The following is a 23,893-nucleotide window of genomic DNA, read 5'->3' on the forward strand; positions in this document are numbered from 1 at the left end:
GACACTTCCCGGAATGCTGCAATGACTTCCTCTGGGAGTCCCTTATGATAAAGTCAGAGAACTGTCCTAAAATGTGAATCCAGCCACTCCATTCCCAGGCTTAGAGACAGGTGCCTTAGAGGGAGAGCCTGCAGAAACTGGCTCCTCTGCATCCCTCGGTTTATTTTTCAATCACAGCAAATACACAGTTGCACCCCAATCATGTTCTCTCCCACAATTAGTTCTTGAATTCTTGATAGGATTTCAAGCTGTGATTGTCCTTTTAAACTCAGAACTCCCAGGCTGCCTTTAAAGCATCTTCCCCATTATCCCGTGGCTCTGTGCTTCTGCAATCCAAGGAAGGGCAAAGGCTGAGTCTTATCAGTAGTTGTCATACTTAGTACAGGGTCCAACCTAGGGCAGCTCAATACATACTCCATGAGTGACAGCAAGGGAGATCTATATTTGCGCCGTACCAAATAATGACATGAAGGCACGGCCTATGTTCTCTGAAACACCAGAAAGGCCCCTGTATACTAGCTCATGTGAATAATCTCTTGTAGAGCCAGGTGATAGCAAGAGTAGAGCTTGCCCAGGAAACCAGCAGGTACTTCCTTTCCCAATAAAAACACTGTGCTGCATTCCAAGGAAGGGGGAAAAGGGTGTGTGACTTTGTGATAAATCCTAGCACCTGGGCACCCATTTTGTGATCACCCAAGAATTTAAGAATTTTCATTTTCTGAAATGGGAAGAATGTTGTCTTGGGACTTTACAGCAGGAGCTATCTGATTCTATCACACATGAGAGGCCAATAGCATTAATAGCTATCTATGATTTACCCCAGAGAGACCTCATTGCATGCAAGGCAGGGAGCTTATTACCTAGAAAATCTCAGTTAATCCTCACATTAATTATAACCTATCTCACAAAGTTATCATCTTATTTCACACAGAAGAAGTCTGCAGTTTCAACAAGGATCCCAAATAACTATGATGTTACGTCTTGCCAACCATTTAGTTTCTACTCTGAAAAAGAATGGCATGTCTCATGCTCATTCTCCATAACACACAATTCTATCCTCTGCTGTGTATCCTTTTTTGGAAGCACGAGGCAAAAACAACTGTCTTGTCCATGCTAAAAATGTGTTCTCTCTGTCCCTTCAGCATATTGCACCCACTAACCCACCCAACCCCTTCTGAGTTCTCAAAGTGTGACAGCTGAAGACAGAACTGCACATGTTACTGTCTCATTCCCCAAGTTTTCATTCTTGACACGTAAACAAATAACGACACATGAGGATGAGCTGCATGGCATAGGAGAAATACAGGTCACCTCTGCCTTGGGTGGAAATTTGATTTTCACAAATGATGTCAAAGAGGTTATGAACCCTGAACTAGATCTCAGGATAAACAGAAGATGAATGATGCCGATTATTTCAAGGACTTCTGAATAGTATTAAGTGGCAATGGAAAGACCACGATGAAAAAGAGACAGGCCCCTAGGCTGGAGGAGCAAAAGTGAGAAACCCATCTCAGTACAGTGTTCTACACCTGCCTGATCACAACCATCAGGACAGCATCCTGCCCAACAGGATTAGAAAGGCCAGGCCTGGGGCAGACAAGCAGGCAAAGGGGGCATAGGAAGGTCTGATGACCACTCCTTCCCAACACAAGTCACAACTCTCCTCTCTCCTATTCTTACCACAAGCCCTGTGAACTCTGATAACTTGTCTCTTGTCTTTCTATGAGACTGACCGGATGACCTTGAGGACAAGACACAATTCATTCAAGAGCTCTTCATCCTGGAGGACAGCACAGGAAACAAAATGTGATAAGCAGGGCAAGAGAGCAGAGTTCTTAAAGAGAAAGAGGTCAATCACGGATCACATTACCTACAGCTTCAGTATCCACCACAATAGCAGGGCATAATAAGGACAGACAGAGTCGTTAGGCTCTCCCAGCTCCTCTGGGTACGTACCTAAACCCTCCACAGTCCTCAAGCTTTCTGAAAGAGCAATGGTCCATCTGCACCCGACTCAGATGGACCTCACCTCCTCTTCAAAGGACGGTGTCTTCTTGCTATACAACATGCTTTTACTTCTACCAAAGGAAGGTTTAAAAGTGTTTTCAATTGTTATGAGAATTTGTGGCACCTAATATGATAGTTGGATACATCCTGATTTCCTACAGGAAATCAGGGTGAAAAGTCCTAAGTACAAGAACTCATAAAGACCAAAATAACTGACAGAGGACTGCATGCTTCACAATCATGAACTGAATCTCTTCCTGTGGGAAATGTGGCCCGTCCAGACAGAAAATAGTTGACACTTCAAATTATTCATTCAGACACACATTTAATATTGCCAAATTCAACAAAAATTGTTTACAGAGCTATAAATCCTTGTCGTTTTGTTTTTGAGACAGAGCCTCACTATGTAACTTTGACTGGCCTGGAACTTGCTATGTAGACCACACTGGCCTTGAACTCACAGAGCTCGGCCTGTCTCTGCCTCCCAAGTACATGGAGCACCACACCCAACAAGCTATAAATCTTTATATTAATTTTACAACAAGACAAAGTCATTATTTGGTTTCCTATTTATACAGAAACAATTAAAGCTTTGGTTACTGAAAATCAAAGTAACCATGTCTGAGAAAATGACTGTAACTGAAAACCAAACTATAAAATAAGGAACCTTAGAAATATTTGAGAATTCTACAAATTCACAGTGAGTCCTAGGTTCAAGTGGAGTCATGGTTGAACTACACAGCTGGTATTTTCTTCACTAGAAAAAAATAGAATTACATAGAAAGACTTTTTTTAAAAGGCAGGAAGAAGAGGAGACTAAAGCATTTAATTAGATACATAAGAAATTTTTCTGCTAAAAAACAATGAATTTGTAATATTCACAAAATAGATTTTTGGTAGAGAGAAAAAACTTTTCTTTTTCATTTTTTAAAATCAATACTTTTATAATAAAAGAAAAAGATAGAGGCCAATAAATTAGTTTCAGTTACCTTAATAAATGATACAAAATTTTTCTTAAGATTGCTACATGCAGCTCTCAAGCAGTATGTTATTTAGTCTTGTATGTCCTAAGGCACAAACCAAGGATTTCCTCATCTCAGGTTAACTAAAGAGAGTAGCACACATACTTAGCAGTGGCATACTTAGGGTAACAGACTAACAGCAGAGTAGACACATCACAAGGTCACTCCTGAACCTTAAGAGGGCAGCTCCGGGTCAGCTACAACTCGGGGACTGTCTTCTCCCCATTTTCAGAAAGGCTGGTGTGAGCCTCTTCATTCTACTAAGAGGCAACCCTGAGGCTGAAACTCGCTTTGAGGAAGCCAAGCCCTGAAGTCTGAAGCAATTTCAATAAAAAATAAAATAGACTGAACCTATCACTCAGTCTTCAGAGTCACATGAATCAAAACTCATCCACTAACTCAATTACAAGATAAGTAACAAGAACTGTACACTTATAAATATAAAAGATAGTATTTGTTGATTTGGGGCGAAGGAAGGAAGGAAGGAAGGAAAGGAGGGAGGGAGGGAGGGAGGGAGGAAGGAAGGAAGGAAGGAAGGAGGGAGGGAGGGAAGGAAGGAAGGAATTCATTTACCTATCTGTGAGCACTTAGCCAAGAAATAGATCTTATTTGCCAAGAATCAACTGTCATCCTGGGGCTTGGCCTCACTTAGCAACAGTGCCCACTAGTGGTAGGGAGGACTACAGGGAAAAAAGAAATATAATTAAAGATTGCCTTTAATTCATGTAAAACCTCTCAGGTTTCACAAATTTTCAAATATAACCCTGGCAGAAACCTAAGGACACTGTTGTTACTAGATTCATCTTACAGATGAAGGAAAGTTGAATGCAGTATGAATGGAAAAACAGAGATTAAGTGTTAAAGGCTCAAAATGACTTCAGGATGTTTCCTGAGACTCACAACACATCTCTCTATGGCTAAATGCCTTTGGGGTCGGGTTCCAAGTATAGGACTTTCTTCCAACTACACTCACTGGTATGATGATGGCTGCTCCCCACCAACTATACATGGTTTTTTTGTACAGACACTCATATGACCATAAATGAGACCTTTCCCCCTGTTCAAATGTCAGTGAAAGACTTCTTGAAAAATCTGTTTTTTCTCAATACCTGCTACAATTCATTTTCCCATGCCTCACCTAAGCTGAGCCGATTTAAAATGTGGGCGTTTCTCTTAGAGATGTAGTTCCTTTTGATAAGTGAATGATCTATTATTGATAGGCACGTCATGGGGTGACAGTTGCAGGTTCTGACCACACTCTGCAGTTGCTCACTAATACTGCACATTATAGTGATCAAGGAATTCAGGAGTCACACTAACGGCTTCATGAACCAAGGACAAAAGGACAAACTCTGTTTTGCTTTCTAACTCTGTAAAGAAAACATATAAATAAGCTAATTCAAGGAATCCATAAAATGTCCTTAAAACCTAGCTGTCTAAAACTATAAGTTCTTAATAAAATTAATATTACAGTGACTGAAATGAGGTCCTTATTCCCAAACCAAGAGCTTAAACACACTAGAGAACTGTAGGTAACACAGCCAAACTACAGGGAAACAGTGTGTACCATACTCATCCAACACCATCACTAGAACCTGACCTACAACCCCCCCCAAGAGAATAAGGACGCAGGAGGCCCTTACTATGGCCTACCTACCACAATGTATATCTTATATTTCCTCCGTTCACAGTAGCATTCAAAATACAAAGTGCTATTTCCTCATTTTTCTTTTGGTAGGAGGTGAGTAATAAGTTGAGGCATCTGCCAGCCACTCTAGTTCTGTCTTGTACACATCTACACACATATAAGTTAATGTAATCATGAAGGAAGTGGTTTAGATAGATACCCGTGCCAGGTATTCACAGCCACTTGGGGACAAGACAGCTATGTGTTAGTAACACCCACCTCTTTGCACCTGCTCTGGAATCCTCTACAGGAGTTAAATGTGATATGAACACAAATCTCTTAGCCAGGTAGTGGTGGGCGCATGCCTCTAATCCCAGCAAAGACACATCTCTCCATACCTAAATGCCTTTGGGGTTGGGCTCCAAATACAAGTTCAAGGCCAGCTTGGCCTACAGAGCAAGTTTCAGGACAGCCAGAGCTACACAGAGAAACCCTGTCTCAAAAAGAGAGAGAGAAAGAGAGAGAGAGAGAGAGAAGGGAGGGAGGGAGGAAGAGAGGGAGGGATGGAGGGAGGGGGATAGAGAGAGAAGAGGAGGAGGAAGGGGAAGTAGAAGAAGAATCCCTTACCAGAGGGAAAAGGAAATCGTAACACAGCTAGGCTTAACTGTGAATCATGTTCTCTTTCTCTAAACCTCTGATTTCTTTTTTATTTATAAAAGTAGCATATTCACCTCCAGTTTCTGTTTTAACTAAAGAAATAATGAAATGGAGCTTTCTTCTACTCTGTTAAGATAGCTTGTGCTCACAAAAGAAATAAAAATTCTATCATGTGAACAGTACCTTTCCTTAGTCACTGATAAAGGATCACCCATATTCACAAGAGGTGTTATTTTTGTTGGTTTCTGAAGTGCTGGAGATTGAGCCAAAGGCTGTGTGTTATACCAGTGTACCATGGAGCTACATCCCTAATCTAGAGAGAAGTCTATTTCCCTAAATCACAGTCATACTCAAAGGACATTTTAAAACCAAGGACAACTATTCAAAAGAATACACAAAGCAACTCCTAAAAGGGCTTTGGTAATATTATCCCATCTTCCTAATGTAATTCTATAAATGCAAGCTCATATATAGATTAAATCTCTCATAACTTTACAACTGTCCAGGTTAGCTCTACTTCTTTAGGAAGTTTTTTTTTTTTTTTTTTCCATGCAAAGGGGTTTTAGGATTCTACATATCCCTCCCGGGCCCTACTCCCCCAGAATATAGAAGGATATAATTAGGCATTGAACTCCCATGCTGAAGTTGTTCTTAGTAATTTGCTGGGTGGGCAAGCTGAAAAGTAAACAAGAAGCTTCAGCAGGTACTCCACAGAAGATATCCAATTGCTAATACACACATAAAACTTGTTAAGCTTCAAATAGTAATGAGAAAAATGTAATTTAATGCCATAATGATAAAGCCCTATACAGACATCAGAATGACTAAAATCAAAATGACTTATCAAACTAAATGCCGGTAAGATTATGGAACTCAAACTCAAATCTAATAAAGTATATATGATTACAATAGAAAACACTTCATGTCTTTCTTAGTTAGGGTTTCTATTGCCATAACCAAACACCATGACCAAAAGCAAGTTGGGGAAGAAAGGGTTTATTTGGCTTACACTTCCACATTGTAGTCCATCATTGAAAGAAGTCAGGGCAGGAACTCAAATAGGGCAAAAACCTGGAGGCATGGCTGCTTAATGGCTTGCTCATCATGGCTTGCTCAACCTTCTTTCCTGTCGAAGCCATGACCACCACCCACAATGGGCTGGACTCTCCTCCATCAATCGCTAATCAAGGAAACAACCTACAGCCAGATGTTATGGAGGCATTTTGTCAATTGAGGTTCCCTGCTTTCAGATAACTCCAGCTTAGGTCAAGTAGACACAAAACTAGCCATCACAACTGATCCCTTGTCAACACACAACTACATCACTGTTAAGCTATAACCTTTTCTTTCTTGTTCTTCCTCGAGTTCACACATTAATATCACCATTACAACATAAATGGTCCAAATTGTAAAAGCCTCACAGTCTTATATTCAAACACTTAAAAATTCAGTCTTTTCAAAATCACCAGGCTCTTGTAAAGTCCAAAGTCTTAGCCAGTAGTAGTGGCACAGCTCTTGGTGGGGGGCAGAGGCAGTAGGATCTCTGTGAGTTCAAGGCCAGCCTGATATACAGTGTGAGTTCCAGGGCTACACAGAGAAACCCTATCTTGAAACACCCTCCTAGAGAGAGATGGAGAGACAGCAGTAAAATCCAAAGACATTTAAAATTCAAAGTCTCTCAACTCTGACCTCCTATAAAATCGAGAAGAAATTAAATTCTTTCTTACTTCAAGAGAGATGAACCAGGGCACAATCACAATATGAACAATGCAAAACCAGACTCCAAAAGTGTAACTAACTCAATGTCCAGTTATCTGGGATTCACTCAAGGATCATCTGGACTCCTCCAAATGGCTTGTGTCACTTCTTCAGCTTGTCTTATAGGCTCCACTCCACCACTGCTGCTGTTCTTGGTAGTCAGCTCCAAAATGCTGGAGTCTCTGCTGTGACTGGGACTCACTTTCACCAATAGCCTGTCCAGGCCTCTCTTCAGGAACTCTGATCCTGTCACAGGGCAAGCCTCAGCTGCTTTCCATGACCTCTTCACACCTTCAAAACCAATACCACATGGGTGACTCTCAGATTACCAAGTTCAGCTGCCAGCATGAGGTACAATCTCAGCCACTTCTGGAGTACAGCTTATGTATGCTAACCCCAAGGAAACACTCCCCAGAAGATTTTACCTCAGTGATGCTGGTCTCCTCTTAATCATCACTGGTTCTTTAGCCCCCACTGACCAGTATTCATTGTCCCAGCAAAGAGGTTTTACTTTAGTGGCTAATGGTTTTTACTCTTGTAAATCACAGCCAATTCTTCAGCTCCGGCTGACCAGACTCTTCACACAAAAGGTGCAGCAGGGTCTTTGCTTCCTTCCCTCTGAAACTTTACAAGCCAAGCCTTCAGTGTTGGAACTGCTCTCAACATTCTCATCTTCCAAGTTCCTACAGAACAGCTCACTGAGCTCTCAACACTCAATTGTTCCTTAGCCCAAAGGGCTGACATCCTTCTACAATCTTCCGCAAAACAAGTCACTCTGTCACAGCTTTATCCAAATATCCTGGTCCCAATTTGTCTTAGTTAGGGTTTCTATTGCTGTGATGAAACACCATGAGCAAAAGCAAGTTGGAGAGGAAAGGGTTTGTCTTATATTTCTACACCATAATCTATTATTGAAGGAAGTCAGGACAGGAACTCAAACAAGGCAGGATCCTAGAGGCAGGAACTGATGCAAAGGCCATAAAGGGATCTCTCTCTCTCTCTCTCTCTCTCTCTCTCTCTCTCTCTCTCTCTCTCTCTCTCTCTCTCTCTCTCTCTCCCTCTCCCTCTCCCTCTCCCTCTCCCTCTCCCTCTCCCTCTCCCTCTCCCTCTCCCTCTCTCTCCCTCCTTTAAATTGGGAAAGCTTGGCTTTTAGCTTAGGCTTGTTTCCAACTAACTCTTATAACTCAAATTAACCTGTTTCTATTAATCTACATTCTGCCACATGGCTTCTACCTCCCTCCATTCTGCAAGTCCAATTTGTTCCCAGTCTCTTATCTCTCTGCCTGGAAGGCCCCCCATTCTCTCCTGCCTAGTATTGGTCATTTAGCTTTTTATTAAACCAATCACAATGATACATCTTCACACAGTGTAAACAAATATCCTTCAAGACCTCCACTCAACAAGTAAACACCGCAAAAGTTTCAGGAAGTCCCTGCAATGGACCAAATGTACTAGGCCCCCCCTTCCCCAAGCACATATAAGCAGTACTGCCTGCTGAGAGACACTCCAACCTGTTGAGTTGCCTGTAAGTTGTACAGTGATTGCCTGTCGGTTGTACAGTGAAATTCAGTTATCCAACTTTCATGAACTATACCTACGGTAGGGATGAAGGTGGAGGCTCTGGTGATACAGCTGCCTTGGAGTCATTTCTGGTCCTCTATGTAATCCCTCACCCAGACTCCTATAAGTAACCCAAATAAAACTTACTGGACTTTGGTCCGTCTTTGGTCCCCTATTCGGGGTGAGTAGACATTTGTTTGCTTCCCTAAGAATAGAGTCACCAACAGTATGAGTTCTTTTTTTAATTTTTTTATTTTATTTAAATAAGATTTTTTTCACTTATTGCACCACAACCACAGTTTCCCCTCCCTCCTCTCTTCCCAGCTGCCCCCTCCCCCCACTTCTCATCTACCCACCATCCCTTCCACTCCTCCTCCATCTCCATTCAGAAAGGGGCTGGCCTCCCACGGGCTTGAGCAAAGCATGGCACATCAAGTTGAGGCAGGACTGAGCTCCTCCCCTTGCATCAAGGCTGGACAAGGTATCTAGCATGGGGAACTGGTTCCCAAAAGTCAGCTAAGAGCCAGGGACAGGTCTTGATCTCACTGCTACGAGCCATATGAAGAGACCAAGCTACACAACTGTCACACAAATGCAGAGGGCCTAGGTCAGGCCCATGCAGGCTCCCTAATTGTTGGTCTAGAGTCCAAGAGCTCCCAAAAGCTCAGATCAGCTTTCTCTGTGGGTTCCCCTGTCATGACCCCCCTAGCTCCTACAATCCCTCTTCCCTTTCTTCAGAAAGACTCCCGGAGCTCAGGCGAGTGCTTGGCTGTGGATCTCTGCATCTGCTTCCATCAGTTACTGGATAGAGTACCTCTGATGACAATTAGGGTAGTCACCAATCTGATTATAGTTGATGGCCAGTTCAGGCACCGTCTCCACTATTGCTAGGAGTCTTATCTGGTACTGCACGCTGCAGGAAAATGTAATGGAATTCAGCTACTATCACAAAAGCTACTACTTGGAAAGGTCAAGGACTTTTCTGAAGGTCAAGCCATGGCTTAAGAACTCTTAGTGATATTTTAGATTTTGTATATATATTAGCTGACTCCTGCAATGATTTCTTTGTATGCTATGTATGCTTCCAAGAACTCACAGCGATGTATTTTATCTGAAATACCTATCAAGCATCCAAGGCCAAATGGTCTCCTGAATTAAGGCAAATTAAGCTCAGACCCTCCTTTCTTATACAGCCTTAGTGGTATTTATACTAACATTATAGACTCCTAACATTTACCTAACCACCTCTAGGAACGTAGTTTGAGAACATAAACTCCCGTTTTCTGATATATTAGCCAATTTCAGCTCTTAGTTGACCTCCTCCTTTACCACTCCCCTGTTGGGTTGTAAAAGAAAGCCTGAAGGTCAGTGCCTGAGGAAAACTTTTGTCTGCCTTTATGATCCTGTAAGAATTCAAGCCTGCTGACCTTGCTTTAGCTACAGCATTTGCTATTGCATGGGCATATAACTGTAAACCTCAGAGACTTAGAGGGGATTTTGACTGGAGAACTAGAAGAATGAGATGGAAGATGAGGAAGAGCCAGATGGGGAAGAACGAGATGAGAGAGACCAAGATGGGGTATAGAGGGGACAGCAGATAAATATAGAGAGATATCAGGCAAGAAAGGGCCTAGGCATGAGAACAGAAATGAAGCTGTACAGATAGAATTTTATCCAGAGGAATAAAGTGGACAAACTAAAAGCTTGGTGTACTTAGATTCTTTTCCTGAAAATAATTCGTGCCGTTTGTAGCTTCTCTTCTGGGCCCTTGGGAAGAAGATTATTAAGGCTGGAGCATAATAATATTCAAGAAGCTGGGGTTATCCTTGTGGATTCCTGGTGGGTTCTCTGGTGCCAGGTTTCTCCCTAACTCCAAAATGGCCCCTGTGGTAGAACATTATTTTAAGGTGTGTTACTTTTGTTTATGTTGCATTTGTTTAACTCTGTGAAGCTGTGTTACTTTGCCTGTCTAAAACACCTGATGGTCTAACAAAGAGCTGAACGGCCAATATTGAGGCAGGAGAGAGAAATAGGTGGGGCCGGCAGGCAGACAGAATAAATAGAAGGAGAAATCTGGGAGTAGGAGAGAAGGATCCAGAGAAGGAAGAGAACATCAGGGGCTAGCCACCCAGTTATACAGCAAGCCATGGAGTAAGAGTGAAAGTAAGGTTACAGAAGTAAGAAAAGCTAAAAGCCCTGAGGCAAAAGGTAGATGGGATAATTTAAATTAGGGAAAGCTAGCAAAATACAAGTCAAGCTAGAATAAACCTTCATTGTGTGATTTACTCAGGAGCTGGGTGGCAAGCCTCCCAAGAGTAAAACAAACAACAGGTGTTGTTTCTAACACCTCTTTCTTACTCTGCCCCTCCATCCCACCTCCAACCCACCTCCTGTAACCCACCCACCCAACCTGCACCCTCAAGTTCCCATCCCTCCTTCCCCCTTCCCCCACCTCCAATTTACTCAGGCGATCTCTTCTATTTCCCCTTCCCAGGGAAATCCATGCATCCCTCTTTGGGCCCTCCTTGTTATCTATCCTCTCTCGAGCTAGGGGCTGTCGGTTGGTTATCCTATACTGTACTCCTAATATCCACTTAAGAGAGAGTACATACATTTGTCTTTCTGGGTCTGGGTTATCTCACTCAGATTATTTTTTTCTAGTTCCATCCATTTGCTTCTTACTGGCTTGCTCATCATGGCTAACACAGCCTGCCTTCTTATAGAACCCAGGATCATCAGCCAAGTAATGGCACCACCCACAATGGGCAGGGCCCTCAACCATCAATCACTAATTAAGAAAATGTCCTACATCTGGATCTTATGAAGGCATTTTCTCAATTGAAGTCCCCTCCTTTCAGATAACTCCAGCATTCATCAAGTTGACATAAAATTAGCTAGCATATCTTAGGACTCAGCAGTCATATACACACATGCTCAGTCAGAAATGCAAACCATGATCACCCAAAAAGATAAACATAAATGTTCATATCAGCATTGTTCTAACTGGGGCTAAAAACCATTCAAATGTGTGTCATACATAGTTACTGTATATTCATGCAAAGGAATCTTATCCACCAGTGAAAATGAGTAAACAACTGTTGTACATCTAGCACAGATAAATCTCACAAACAAAACCAGGGGCTCAGAAGTCAGACTTTCAAACTCCTAGAAGTATGGCGTAGGATCCCGGTTACAAAGGGATAGGGGATATGAAAAATGTTGATCAAAGGATACAAAACTTCAGTTAGGAGACATAAATTTAAGAGATTCATTGAACAACAAGAGGATAGTCATCAACACCAATGTGGCGTATACTTGAAAACTGCTTGAGAGCTTTCAATTGTCTCACACAAATAGATGTGAAGTAATGCATCATGAGCTTGACTTAGTTATTCCACAATGCACACTCATATCAAAACATGCTGTATACAATAGACACATATGGTTTTACTTGTCTATTAAAAATAAGTGCAAAACAAAAGGGACAGAATACAGAAGTATTCTGTATTTCCATAAACTTCTAAGTGCTTGCTGTGAGTTGTAAGGGGATCAATTGCAAAGTACTCAAAACCATGGAGTATATATTCTGTAGGCAAACATTACATAATGAAAGCAACACTGACAGAAACATTGATGGAGTAGACAGTGAAGAGCAATCCCAGAGGACGCAGCTGTCTAGCTCAACACACTATTGATTCTTTTCTCTCTACCAGATGTGCACAGTATCTGCAGGGATGCAAACAAACTACACGCGAAGTTCCCTGCTCCCGCTTCTGAAGGAGTTCACTTCAGTAGGGATGGAGAGCAAAGACTGACTAAAAAGGGACCTGAGTTCAGAATCCTTGGTTCATTCTTTTACAAAGATTAAGGACAAGATAGACCATGGTGTGACTGGCAATATCAGAAAGGGAGCTGAAAGTCTCATTTTGCACTTACCAGAAGAAACTTGGGAGAAATACCCTCATTATTAGCACCGAGTTGCTTCCATAAGCACAACATCCCGGCATCAAAGTAGAGGTTTGTCTGGCTTTTTAACTACTGTTAGAGTTGTCTAGCGATTTAATTTTAAAGGACTGACGTCAGGAACACCCAGCTTTACAACACTCAGCAGCAGGACAGCTTCCTCACTGCGGTTTAATGATAGGGTGGATTAAATTCATCAAGAATAATATTGACTTTGCAATCACCAGGCACTGCGAGCTTTCACCTTCGATTATGTGCGGCAACACATTTCAAAGCAGTCTAAAAAACAAAACAAAAGAGCCTCCCTGATCTGTCCCCTGCCAGGCCAGACACCAATAGCAATAGTTACAGAAAGCGACTAAAGCATACACATTATGTGCCCCAGAAATCAGATACTTCCCACTTTCCAGAGTCAAACCAGAGTGGGGGACAGGGTCTTCTGGGCTACATTTATCACCCTCACAAAAGCAGCGTCTCTCAGGCTGTGACAACTGGTAACTGTTTAGATGTACTGATCTGTGACTGGATGTGTTTGTCTTAAAGACCGTACTTATATCTTGTTTCCCAAAAGAAAGCAAGTAGGCTCTATAAATTGAAATATAAACATAATTTCCTATTTGCTTCTACTGCCCATAATAAGGGGGACAGAAACAGAACAAAAGTCCACAATCACTAGCTCACCTGGTAACTGTTGGGTAACCCCGTGTGGGCAGCCAGAAGGGATTATTCCTAGTCAATTAACCGTATAGGAAGCTAAGACTCAGGAGAGCACCCAGCACAGAATCCAGGTAAGAGAACTATGGTTACTCTGAGGCTATAGTCCTAGGCTCCTCTTCAGTTGACCCCTATTAACCTAATTCCATCTAACCACCCACAGTTAACAGACTCAGAGAAGGCAGCCAAGTGACCAGGTTTTCCAAAGGCCGCTAGGAAGCCAATATTTGCAATCTTAACCCCAGAAACTTCTACTGGGCTGCACACCTGAGTGCATTCTGCTCCCTTTAGTTTGCCTCACTTGCATCAGAGATTAATGTCAGTAAGAGAAGGCAGAAGCCAGCTAGACAAGGATGGGCAGGTTCCACCTTACCAAAGAACTGTGGCACCAAATGACAGCTCAGGCATGGCCTTTTGGTCAGCAAAAGACTACCCACACAAGCAGACTAAAGACTCATCTCCATGAAGTAAAATGACCCAGACTCAGCTGAGATCAACACAGAAACCTCACCAACACTATTGGTCATATGAACAGAAAATTCTTCCCTGAGGACTATGATGAAATCTCATCTACCATTCCCTATACCAACCCTTGCACACACGTTAAACTGCTTGTTCTTTCACAGACATAGTGAAAGATGTTTGTTGTTTGTTGTTCGGCCTTAGCTTTCACCATGGAATTCCTGGCCCTTGAGGAAAGGAAAAGGCAAACAGCATTACTATTCTGAGACATTATGCTAAGCACGTTTTGTGAGCTCAGTCCTACCCTGATGTGGAAAGAGAACTGGCCCACGTGGTAATTAACTTGCCAAGGTCCCACAGCAAACACATGGTGGAGCCACGATTCCCATTTAGCTCCACCCCATCCCCAAGCCTCCTTCTCTGCCGTACATCAGCTTCCCTTTAAGTGTGACACATAGGATAACAGCATCTGCGTCAACCCCAGGTTGGTTAGAACTGCAGAATCTCAAGTACCACAGCAGCTGGCTGAGCGGAAGTCAGCATTCGAACCAGATCCCCTGGCGCTGCCAGCATTTGGCTGTGCACTGCTCCACCACGCCAGGAAAGAGAGAAGAACGTCTCCACCCACAGGGCAACTGCCTCAGCCCCAGTGGTGTTAAAAGTACTTAGCATCATTACTCTTGGCCCAGACACACTGATGCTCACACATTACCAATTAGCCCATGGAGGTCTGAATATAGTCGGATTTAAAACAAGGAGGGAGATCTTGAGGGGATTCCAGGAAGTAGTAAATGACACTAAACATCTACGACAGTCAAATCTAAAAGGAGAAGCTCCGCATAAGCTGCTAGGTCATCAGAACCTCTGCTGGCTCGGGATCAGGGAACCCAAGTGTGGAATTTGTTTCACGAGGGGAATCTAGAAACCGGAGGGGATCTGAAGACCACAGGCATTCACCACTGACCCAGGGGTGAAGGAGCAAAAGCCTTTTGATTTAGGGGAGGGGAGTTGGGTGAAAGTTCACCGAGAACCTTAGGGCCCCCCCACACAAGGAGAGATGGATCAGCCAGAGGGTTTTCCAGTAGCAGAAGCTGACCTGATGTTTAGGCCACTTTAAAAACTCTCAGGCCACCATACACTTTTTCCTATTTTTTTTTAATTGAGCTATAACTTATATACCATAAAAAATACCCTTTAAAGTATGCAACTCAATAGTTTTCAAAAGTTATGTAACCATCACCATCTAATTCCAAAACATTACCTCACCCCCAAAAGAAACCCCATGCTTACCAGAGTCACTTCCTGTTCCAACTCTCACTTCAAACACCCTGGGCTTTTCTCTTCTGGATGCTTCATGAAGGAATTATACGACATATGACTTTTGTGTCCTGCTTTTCTACACATTAGGCTCAAGGCTGACCCATGTTGGAGCATGAATCCAAACTTCCTTCCTCTTTACAGCTAAATTGTTTTCCACTGGATGGGCATATTATGTTTCCTTTATTCACTAGCTGATGGAAAAGAGTTCTTTCCATCTTTTGGCTCTATGACTAATGCTGCTATGAATATTCACTCACAAGTGTTTATCCTGACATGCTTTCATTTCCCTTGGGAATACGCTTAGGAGTAGGGGTCTTCTTCATGTAGGTAGTATTTAACATTTTGAAGGGACCATCAGCTGTTTTCCAAACTGCCTGTACCATTCACACTCACCAATACTCTACAAGAAGGCCCAATTTCTCCCTGTGTCTTTTTAGTCACAGCCACCCTGATAGATGGGAGGCATCTCCTTGTGATTTTGATTTACATTTCCTTGCTGACTAATGGCACTGAGCAAATTTCCACATTCCTCTTCAAAGGAATAGCTATGCAAATCCTTTATCTACTTTTAAATTGGGTTATTTGCCTCTTTATTGTTGAATTCTGAGAGTTCTTCTTTTTTGCTATTTTTGAAACGCTAGTGAGGAATTTTCTTCCTGGAAAGTCCTTCTTTCTCCAGCATCCTTCTTTGGGGCTGCTACATGAGTTCCACTGTGCAAGGATGACTTTGGTCTGTTAGTAACTCCCACTCTCCCTCCCTGAACCAGTCCTCCCTCCCGTGTGCAGTTTGCAATCCCCCTAAATTGTGTGCCTCCTACTGCCCCCAAACATCTCTCCTGCCATTGTCAGAACCTACCTGTAATCTTAGTGAATTTACAGAACTGAGAAAGCATGTAACAGGTTTTTTTTGTACTACCACCACAGGATCTCTAAGTCTCACACTGAGCAAGGCACCATATTTTGTCTCATGTGCCTTGAAAATCATCTACACAGACACAATGCTAGTAGTCTCCATAGTCCTACTGTATCAATACCACCAACCTAAAATGCCCTGCATGTGCAGGAGAGAAGGGTTCCACTATTCACACTAGCACATCTCTGCCCCTTTCTGGAGACTTTCTTAGCCACCACAGCTTAAAACTCTCCCTCTGTAATACAAGCCAGTCATCACTTACAGAATTCATTAATCAACCAATATCCAGAAAATGCCCCTAACATTTGAAGAATATAGGAAGTGAGACCACTTCATCCATAATAGTATTAAAGAGCATATTAGAATTGTTAGCATATCCTAATTTGCTAATACATCCCCTAAGATACACAGACAACCTCAACAATGCTTTGTGATTCAGTCAGGAAATTCTGACTTGAATAAATATGGAGTATTTTTTGATAGTGTTCAATGGGGTAAATCTTAGTTTCTTTGATATGATGGTGCACATGTTGAGAGTCTGTATTCGAGGAAAATAATAGGTAGTGCTCCCCAAATTGATTTGTCCTTTGGAAGAGCATACCTACTAACATCCACCCCAACAGCATTCTTCCAACACATTCAGAATTGCTGAGCTAATCCAGTTGCTGCTCAGTTCTATCAGCTGGACAGGGCTGAGGAGAAAACAGTTTATATTGGGGATAACAAGGTACATTTGCTTTGTTTTCTAATGTCATCTGCTGGTTGACACTCTTAGCATGCTACAAAAAAAAAAAAAAAAAAAAAAAAAAAAAAAAAAACACGGACTCATAATGTTTAAGCTGCCTAGTTTTTGAAAAATTCCGAAATGAAAAACAAATAACAAACAAATGTATTTTAGAATTGAGCTAGTGTGGTGTACCAGGGATTTGTTTTGTTTTGTTTAAAAGCACTCTCAGCAAGGCTGAGAATGGTGCTTCTGGGATGGGTTTTGACTCTCTGTGACCCAACAGTGACAACCAAAGAGAAATGAAATATGATAATGATTGTCTCATAATAGACTTATTAAGGGAACAAAGACACCAGGGAGTTACTGCTGAGAAAAGTAAACAGGGACAAGAAAAGGAATGCTCACACTCACAGGAAAGAAAAAAAAAAAAACAGCAGCAAAAGTAAGGGTAACACCCCAACTATCCACAGCAAGTTACAGGAAGGAGTTGTAAAGCTGAAGGACTGCTGGTGCTAAGAGAGCGAAAGCATCTAAAGGAACTACTGAATCTTAAGAAGGACAACTGTTCCTTCACCAAGTGTTGATTACAGTCAGGAAGGCAGGCTTGGGCCTTCAGTTTTATCTGCTCACACACTAAGTGGTACACTTGAGTTTTTGAATAGGCTTCTGATTTACTGATAAGTCTCCCCACTGTTAATCATTTTAATGCTAAAACAAAGCACAAATGGGAAGCTGAGATAAAGCTGGAGGGTGAGCCGGGGTTCCATTTGGCATGGCAACGTAAGAAGCAGTGAAAGTGCTGTCTGATCTCACGCACCCGGATTTGGGTAGTGTGTTATATAAACTTTACTTCTTCCTCAAGAGCCCTCCTGCCTCCAGCAGGCTCCTGGTGCCTCTCTGATGCAAAGTAGTTAAAATGCAGACCACAATCTAGGTCATAGCAAGTCATAGTAAGATCTCTCTGCACAGAGAGACCATCCATAGTGTAGGAGACAAGGAAAAATGCTTTGGATTGGTTCAGTCTAAACAATGGTAAAAAGCTAATGCACTCTGGCACCCTGCTGATAATGCATAGCTGACTCTGAAAGCTGTAGGTCACTGCCAAGGCCACCATCCTCCAGAAGGCCTGGAAGGCCTTGGCTAAGTCTGATCACCAAGGGTCACCTGGCACAGGGTCCACTCGACACTTCCAAAAGGCCTGAGCAAGCTGTGTATTGAGAGAAAACACTACTAAAACTCCTTTTCAAATGTGCTTGCTGGTGATTTTACCTGTCCCATAACCACGTCGTTCCAGCCGTCAATGCTGTGTGCAAACTTTGCACAAATGTCCAAGAGCCTCAGAAAAGGAAATAGAAAACTTGTTGGACCTAACCTTATTGTATTCGTTTGCTTTCTGTTGCTGTGGTAAGCATCATGAGCAAAAGCAACTTGGGGAAGAAAGGGTTTACTTGGTTTACATGTCCCAATCACAGTTCATCACGGAGGGAGGTCTGGGCAGGAATTCAAGCAGGCACATAAGCAGCCTCCTTGGAGGATCACTGCTACTGGCCTGCTCACCATGGCCTGCTCACCATGGCTTGCTCAACTTGCTTACTTCAAGAGCCCAAGACCACCGCTCAGGGTGCCACTGCCCACCACGGGCTTGGCGCCCCCACATCAATCCTAAGCAAGAGAATGTCTCACAGATTTGCATACATATAAGGATCACCAGTCTCTCTCTACCAAAGCATGATCACCGCGCATCTACCAAGTCTCTAGAGACCAGAGACTAAGCACTCGACATTAAGAAAAGGGCAGTCTCATCTTTTTGTAAAGCCATTTATTTGAAAAGTGACTAGAATCATTAAAACTAGGAATGGAAGCTGGCACATGGCCTGGAGTTCACGATGCTTAAAGCAGTTTCCACAGGCTCCAGGAAGAAAGCCTGCCTCTACTGGGAAAAACTAGAGTCCTGATACTTTGGAACAACCCTCATCTCTCTTTCTCCTACCATACAAATTCGTGATTCCATAGGCATGGCCTGGAGAACAGCCTAGCAACCATCTGAGACTAGTTACAAACACAAACTGCTACACCTCTGCTCTAAACCTAGAGACTGGAAGTGGAATCCAGCAATCTAGGAGTTAACATGGCCTAATGCTCATATTTGGAAATCTCTGCTCTAGGCTAGGGTGTGTTTCTGGGGAAGCTCAGGAGCCTCATTAAGTTCTTGTTCACTGGGTGTCATGTAATCTCTCCTGTCCTTGCCTCTTAAACTGGTGTTTAATCTCCCAGACTCATTTTACCAATGAGGGGTTGAGTCCTCAGTTCAAGGTTACTGTGAGAAGCCAAGAGAGAGCTCCATCACAGGGCTTGCTGATCTCGTCATCATCCTTGGATCACAAAGGAAAGCCTTGCTGACACAGACGATTCTGCACTCCCCCACCCCCAGACTGTGAATGGTTTAATGCAGGTCCCATGGTCTCCTCCATTATACCACACTGCCTCCCTCAGACAGAAAAGAGGGATTTCCAACCCATAAAATCAAGAGAAGCTGTGCAGGTGTGTGTGTGTAAATCGCTGCTTCCACAGATCTCAGCAGCTAACCCTTGTAGTGAACACTGCATGGTGGGGGGAGACGTGGCTCTTTGTTATCATCAAGAAGCAGACTTTTTTAAACTGGGTAAAGTGTGCAGTTACACGCCTAAGGCGTGGATACCACTTCATGTTCCCTTAGCTCCCTCCATCTCCACTGTGTCACTCAAGTCTCACAACAGATATGGAGAGCAATAGGGTCACCATCGGCTCCTATTTGTTACAAAAAGAAAAGAACAAAAACCCCGAAGCTCAGAGTAGCAAACAGCTTGTCCACCAGGCCCGTCATCAGGGAAAACTTGCGCTCAGGTCTGTCTGACTCTAGAACCTGCGTAGTATAGCCACACACCATGGGAATCTGTACATCTGGAAATCTTCTCTAAATGTACAATCCCCAGGAGAAAAATCATACAGCAGAAATGGTGAACTCCTAACACACCAGCACTTCCTCAAGAGTGTGAGTGCTCCTTTAAGAACTTAACACACAAACCCAGAGGCCAAGGTGCTCAGCCGAAAGAGAGGAGAGGGAAGGAAGAAGAGAAAATAAAAAAGGAAAGGAAAAGAACAGAAGAAAGAGTGAGAAGCCTATTTCTAGCCTGCATAATCATTCTGGACTTCTTCCCATAGCAGCCTCCTAGGCAAGGCAAACCAACCACTCCAAGCCTGGGCTGCAGATCCTCCACACACTTCAACCCCGCTCTCCTCCACTTTCCCCAACACCCCACCCTGTTATGACAACTCCGCTCTGACTGGTGTGTAGGCAAAACCCTAAAACTCAAAACAAGAAGTGCAAAAAGTGGAGCCAGGAGGAACGTGGGCATCCTCTACATCCTTGCAATACGCACACAGCCAGTTCCAGGGCCTTGGAGTCTCCCAGAAGACTTTAGGAGACGGTGTAATGAAGCAGAACAGTCCTCTGCCCCTGGCTTTGTTCCTTCCCACAAAGTCCGGGTAGAAGAATGATAGAAACACGAGAGGGTTGTTATGAAGTCCAAGGCAAACAAGCTCCCATGCACTCCTCCTTAAGAACTGTGTGCCATTCTAAACTCTCTAACTGATCATTTGGGTCCTGGGGTCTGTGATGATGTAAACCTGGGGAAAGTCAGGAAGAAAAAGCAAGCCATCCATCTACTCCAGCCACGCTGACCCGCCATATGTGTGAGCTGGATTCTGGAGCGCTCTGGAAAAAAAAAAAATCGGAGCCCAGAGGCCTTGACCCAGCCCCTGAGCACTTCTTTGGTTGGGTACAGGGGTAAAAAGCCAGGGGTGCCGGAAGCCTGCCCCGCGAGAAGTACCCCCCTCCTCAGTTCTGACAGCAAATATCTTCCTAGAATATGCCAGGATTCATAGATTGGGGTGACTCGCTGATCTCAGTGAACAGAACTCTGACTAGGGGCGCAGCGACCCACTGAGGTCTCCATAACCGGAGCCTCCAGGAGGCCCCCTTGGGGGCCGTTCTGCCGAGCCAGCAGGAGAGACCTACCGGCTCCACTACCAACTTTGTCACAGGAATCTGCCCTCTAGGCTATGACCAGTATTGCTCGCACTCCCGGTCCCTGGTTGAGGGAGAATCAGCGAGCGACCCAGACCCTTTTCCGCGCGCACAAAGCAGCTGCGCCAGGCATGCAGCCCCCTCTTCCCGCCGCCCTCCAACTTGCCCGCGCCGGCCGCTCTCCGCGCGCCTACCCTCGCCGCCTGCCCCGCGGCGCGCATCCCAGCCGGCAGCTGCGGTAGCTGCAACTGTACGCCGGGTGGCCTGGCCTCCCCGCGCCCGGAGCCTACCGTGCAGCCCGGCTCGTGCTCGGGCGGTGCCTAGTGCGCGGCACGCGTCCCAACCGGAGACCGTGCTCCCCCGCGGCTGCCCCGCGCGCGGAGATCGGGGCTGCGGACCCGGCTGGCCGGCCGGCTCAGCTGCTGGCGGCTCGCTCGCTGCTCGCTGCTCGCTGCTCTCCGCTCCCGCGCGGGCTCCTGCTAGCGGCGCGCGAGGAGGGAGGGGTCGGGGAAACTCCTGGCAACTCCAACTCCCGGCACCAGAGCTCCAGCTGCAGCCTCGCGCCAGCCCGCTGCCGCGAGTGCGAGCTAGAGAAACCCCAACCTGCCCCCGCCGCTGCCTATGAGCATGCCCAGTGCGGCCGTGGGCGAGCCATAGCGCCCTGGCCCGGGGCAAAGATCGGTGGCCGAGGGCTCGGGGTTGGGCCTCAGGCCCGGAGCGAGCCCAGGGGACAAGTGGAGGAAGGCCCTGGGGACGCGGGTCAGCGAGTGGGAAAGGCAGTAAGAGTCGCACCCGGTTGTGAGAAGTTTGTGGACTGGAAAGGTGGGCTGATTCTGCGAGCCTCTGCAAGCCAGTGTTCAAAGGACAACCAGAAAACATGCTACAGGAATGTGGGCCCAGCAGGTGGGGTTTTATTCAGTCCCAGGCTTATCTAGGGTGACAAAAATCCAAGAGCTAATGGGGCCTGGCAAGCCCAGTAAACAGAGTGAAGCGGGAGGAGGAGGCCAGCTGAAGAGAGCTCCGCTGGCAGCGCAGCTGTCCTGCTAGAAATGGCCTGGGTTTGCTGGATTTTATTTTATAAATAAATAAATAAGTGGTTGACATGTAGCTTTCTCGTGTAAAATATCCTAGTAGTTGAATCTTGTCAGAGAATTAAATAATAATAATAATAATAATAATAATAATAATAATAATAATAACACGAGACCAAAAACCCATGACTGGGTTCAGTGGCTGCTCAGCCAGTTTGAACCAAGGAGTTCTGTGAAGAGGTGCTGAGTGCCTGCCCACGGTGGTTTAGGAAGGCGCTGGAAAGGATCCAAGATGATTCAGACTGCCTTCAAAGTGCGAGGGGAAATAGGTTTTCCTGACAGAAGAGAGCTAGCGATAAACGCTAGCGATAAACGCTGGCGCATTCAGAGGTAACTAATGCGGAAAGGAGCTTTGGGAACTAACTTTGAGGATCTTTAGGAGTATAAACACCTGAGTAGGAGAGAGCACTGCAAGATAAGCTGGACTCAGCCTAGCTGCTGGAGAGTCCCTTAAAGGCATTTTAGATTGTGAATCAAACGGAAGACCCCATGGTACCAGTCCTGCCTTTATTTAAAATTTTGATATTTTTATCATGCATTTTTGCATTGATTTCTCTCTTTTTAAATACTGCATTAAAACTTTAATCTGATTACCAAGTAATTTGGCCAACCTTTCCACTTTGTGTCCTACCTCATCCAGGCCTGACCCTACTTAGCTGGAGTTTACTTTTAAGCGACCAAGATGTAGTACATTAGGAGAATTGGAGCAAAGTAGGCTCTGGGGTCCTGATTGCCAGTCTGTGATGATGCCTGAACTTTATCTGGTAGAACGTGTTGGAACCAGCTGAGATGCTGGAGGAAAACAAAGCTTCGTAATCCAAATACAAAGCTTCTGGGAAGACGTGTTGAGCAATAGTCCTTCAGAGGGGAATAATGGGGGCTGCTTATGACATGATCACTGTTTTAAGACAACCAGAGGCATTTTCCTGATAAAGCCTATCTCTGCAGAGACACATGGTTGGATTACCTTTTTACCAAAAACTAATTATCGAGTTTTTCGGTTCAATCCCAGCCACTCCTCCATCAGGAGTTAGGGGAGCAAGTGGCTTCTCTTCCATGTTATGTTTTCATCAATGAATTAGAAGACAGTTTTCATTATTTATGAGAGGTTTAGGAGAAGTGATGTGTGATTTTTTTTTTTGAAGTGAGAGTTTGTGCAGTAAGAAAGCACTGTCCTTGAGCATGTATCAAGTTGGACTTGACATAAAGACTCTGCTGCATTACAAAAGTTGTCTGAAATAACAAACTAAATCCATTTGAGATGCGTTTTTAATATTGGAATATTGCTAAGGAAACTTTGGAATCAATTTTTGAGTAATTCAACTATTCTGTTTACTAAGATCCTCTGATATTAGTTTCTGTTGTCAACCTCACCCTGCTTGCCTAGCACCTTAATATTTATTGTTTCCCTCTCCCCCCTCAGTATTAGAGGTCTACACAAGATGACTGCCCTCTGTACCAAGTGCCTTCTAACTCATGAACAGTTTGTCAGGGCAGTGTCTGCTTCAACTAGACACCTGGGGCTTACCTCAGTGCTGCATTTGAGTCTCTTTACAGACAAGCTCATCAATAGCCCCTTTCACAGAGAACAGACTACCCTTTATCTATTGGAAGTATTTTAAGCATGCAGAACTCTCAAAGGAGGGAAAAAAAATGCTTGAGTGTTTACACAGAAGCTTTCCAGACGGTTTGGAAATGAGGAAGTACCTAGCCCAGGACCTATCGCAAACAGGTAGTTACAAATATTTGCAAAATAAATAAAAGTTTCCATCATCAAAATCTTCCGGGTCTCTGTTGTACCTCCCCTAATTCCTAAGAATTATTGTTTTAAAAGTCATAATAATAATGTCATCAAGAACAAGAACAGGATGTAAACATTTATATAGGGAGGGGCTCGAAAGAAAAATATTTTGCTTGCGTTTTATATTGTGTGTGTGTGTGTGTGTGTGTGTGTGTGCGCGCGCACGCGCGCGCACGCGCGCGCGCGCATTAGAGACTGAACTAAC

General features: G+C 44.1%; 1 protein-coding gene and 1 long non-coding RNA gene across 3 annotated transcripts in view; one reads left to right on the forward strand and one right to left on the reverse strand.

Annotated features, from left to right (window-relative positions):
* Positions 1–21,220, reverse strand: part of Stxbp6 (syntaxin binding protein 6) — a 239,112-nt gene extending 217,892 nt beyond the window's left edge. Inside the window, exon 1 of one of the 2 annotated variants that reach the window (XM_059279246.1) lies at positions 21,087–21,220. The gene's annotated coding sequence lies outside the window, so the exon portion shown is untranslated. The remainder of the gene's footprint in view (positions 1–21,086) is intronic. The other variant, XM_059279245.1, reaches the window with a different exon arrangement.
* Positions 21,221–21,425: 205 nt separating this feature from the next.
* LOC131924447 (uncharacterized) lies at positions 21,426–23,666 on the forward strand. Its single transcript, XR_009382908.1, has 2 exons — positions 21,426–21,699; positions 22,528–23,666. It is a non-coding gene; the product is annotated as an uncharacterized LOC131924447 (long non-coding RNA).
* Positions 23,667–23,893: the final 227 nt, after the last annotated feature.

The sequence above is a fragment of the Peromyscus eremicus genome, chromosome 14 (assembly GCF_949786415.1).
Source record: "Peromyscus eremicus chromosome 14, PerEre_H2_v1, whole genome shotgun sequence".
NCBI lineage: Eukaryota > Metazoa > Chordata > Mammalia > Rodentia > Cricetidae > Peromyscus > Peromyscus eremicus.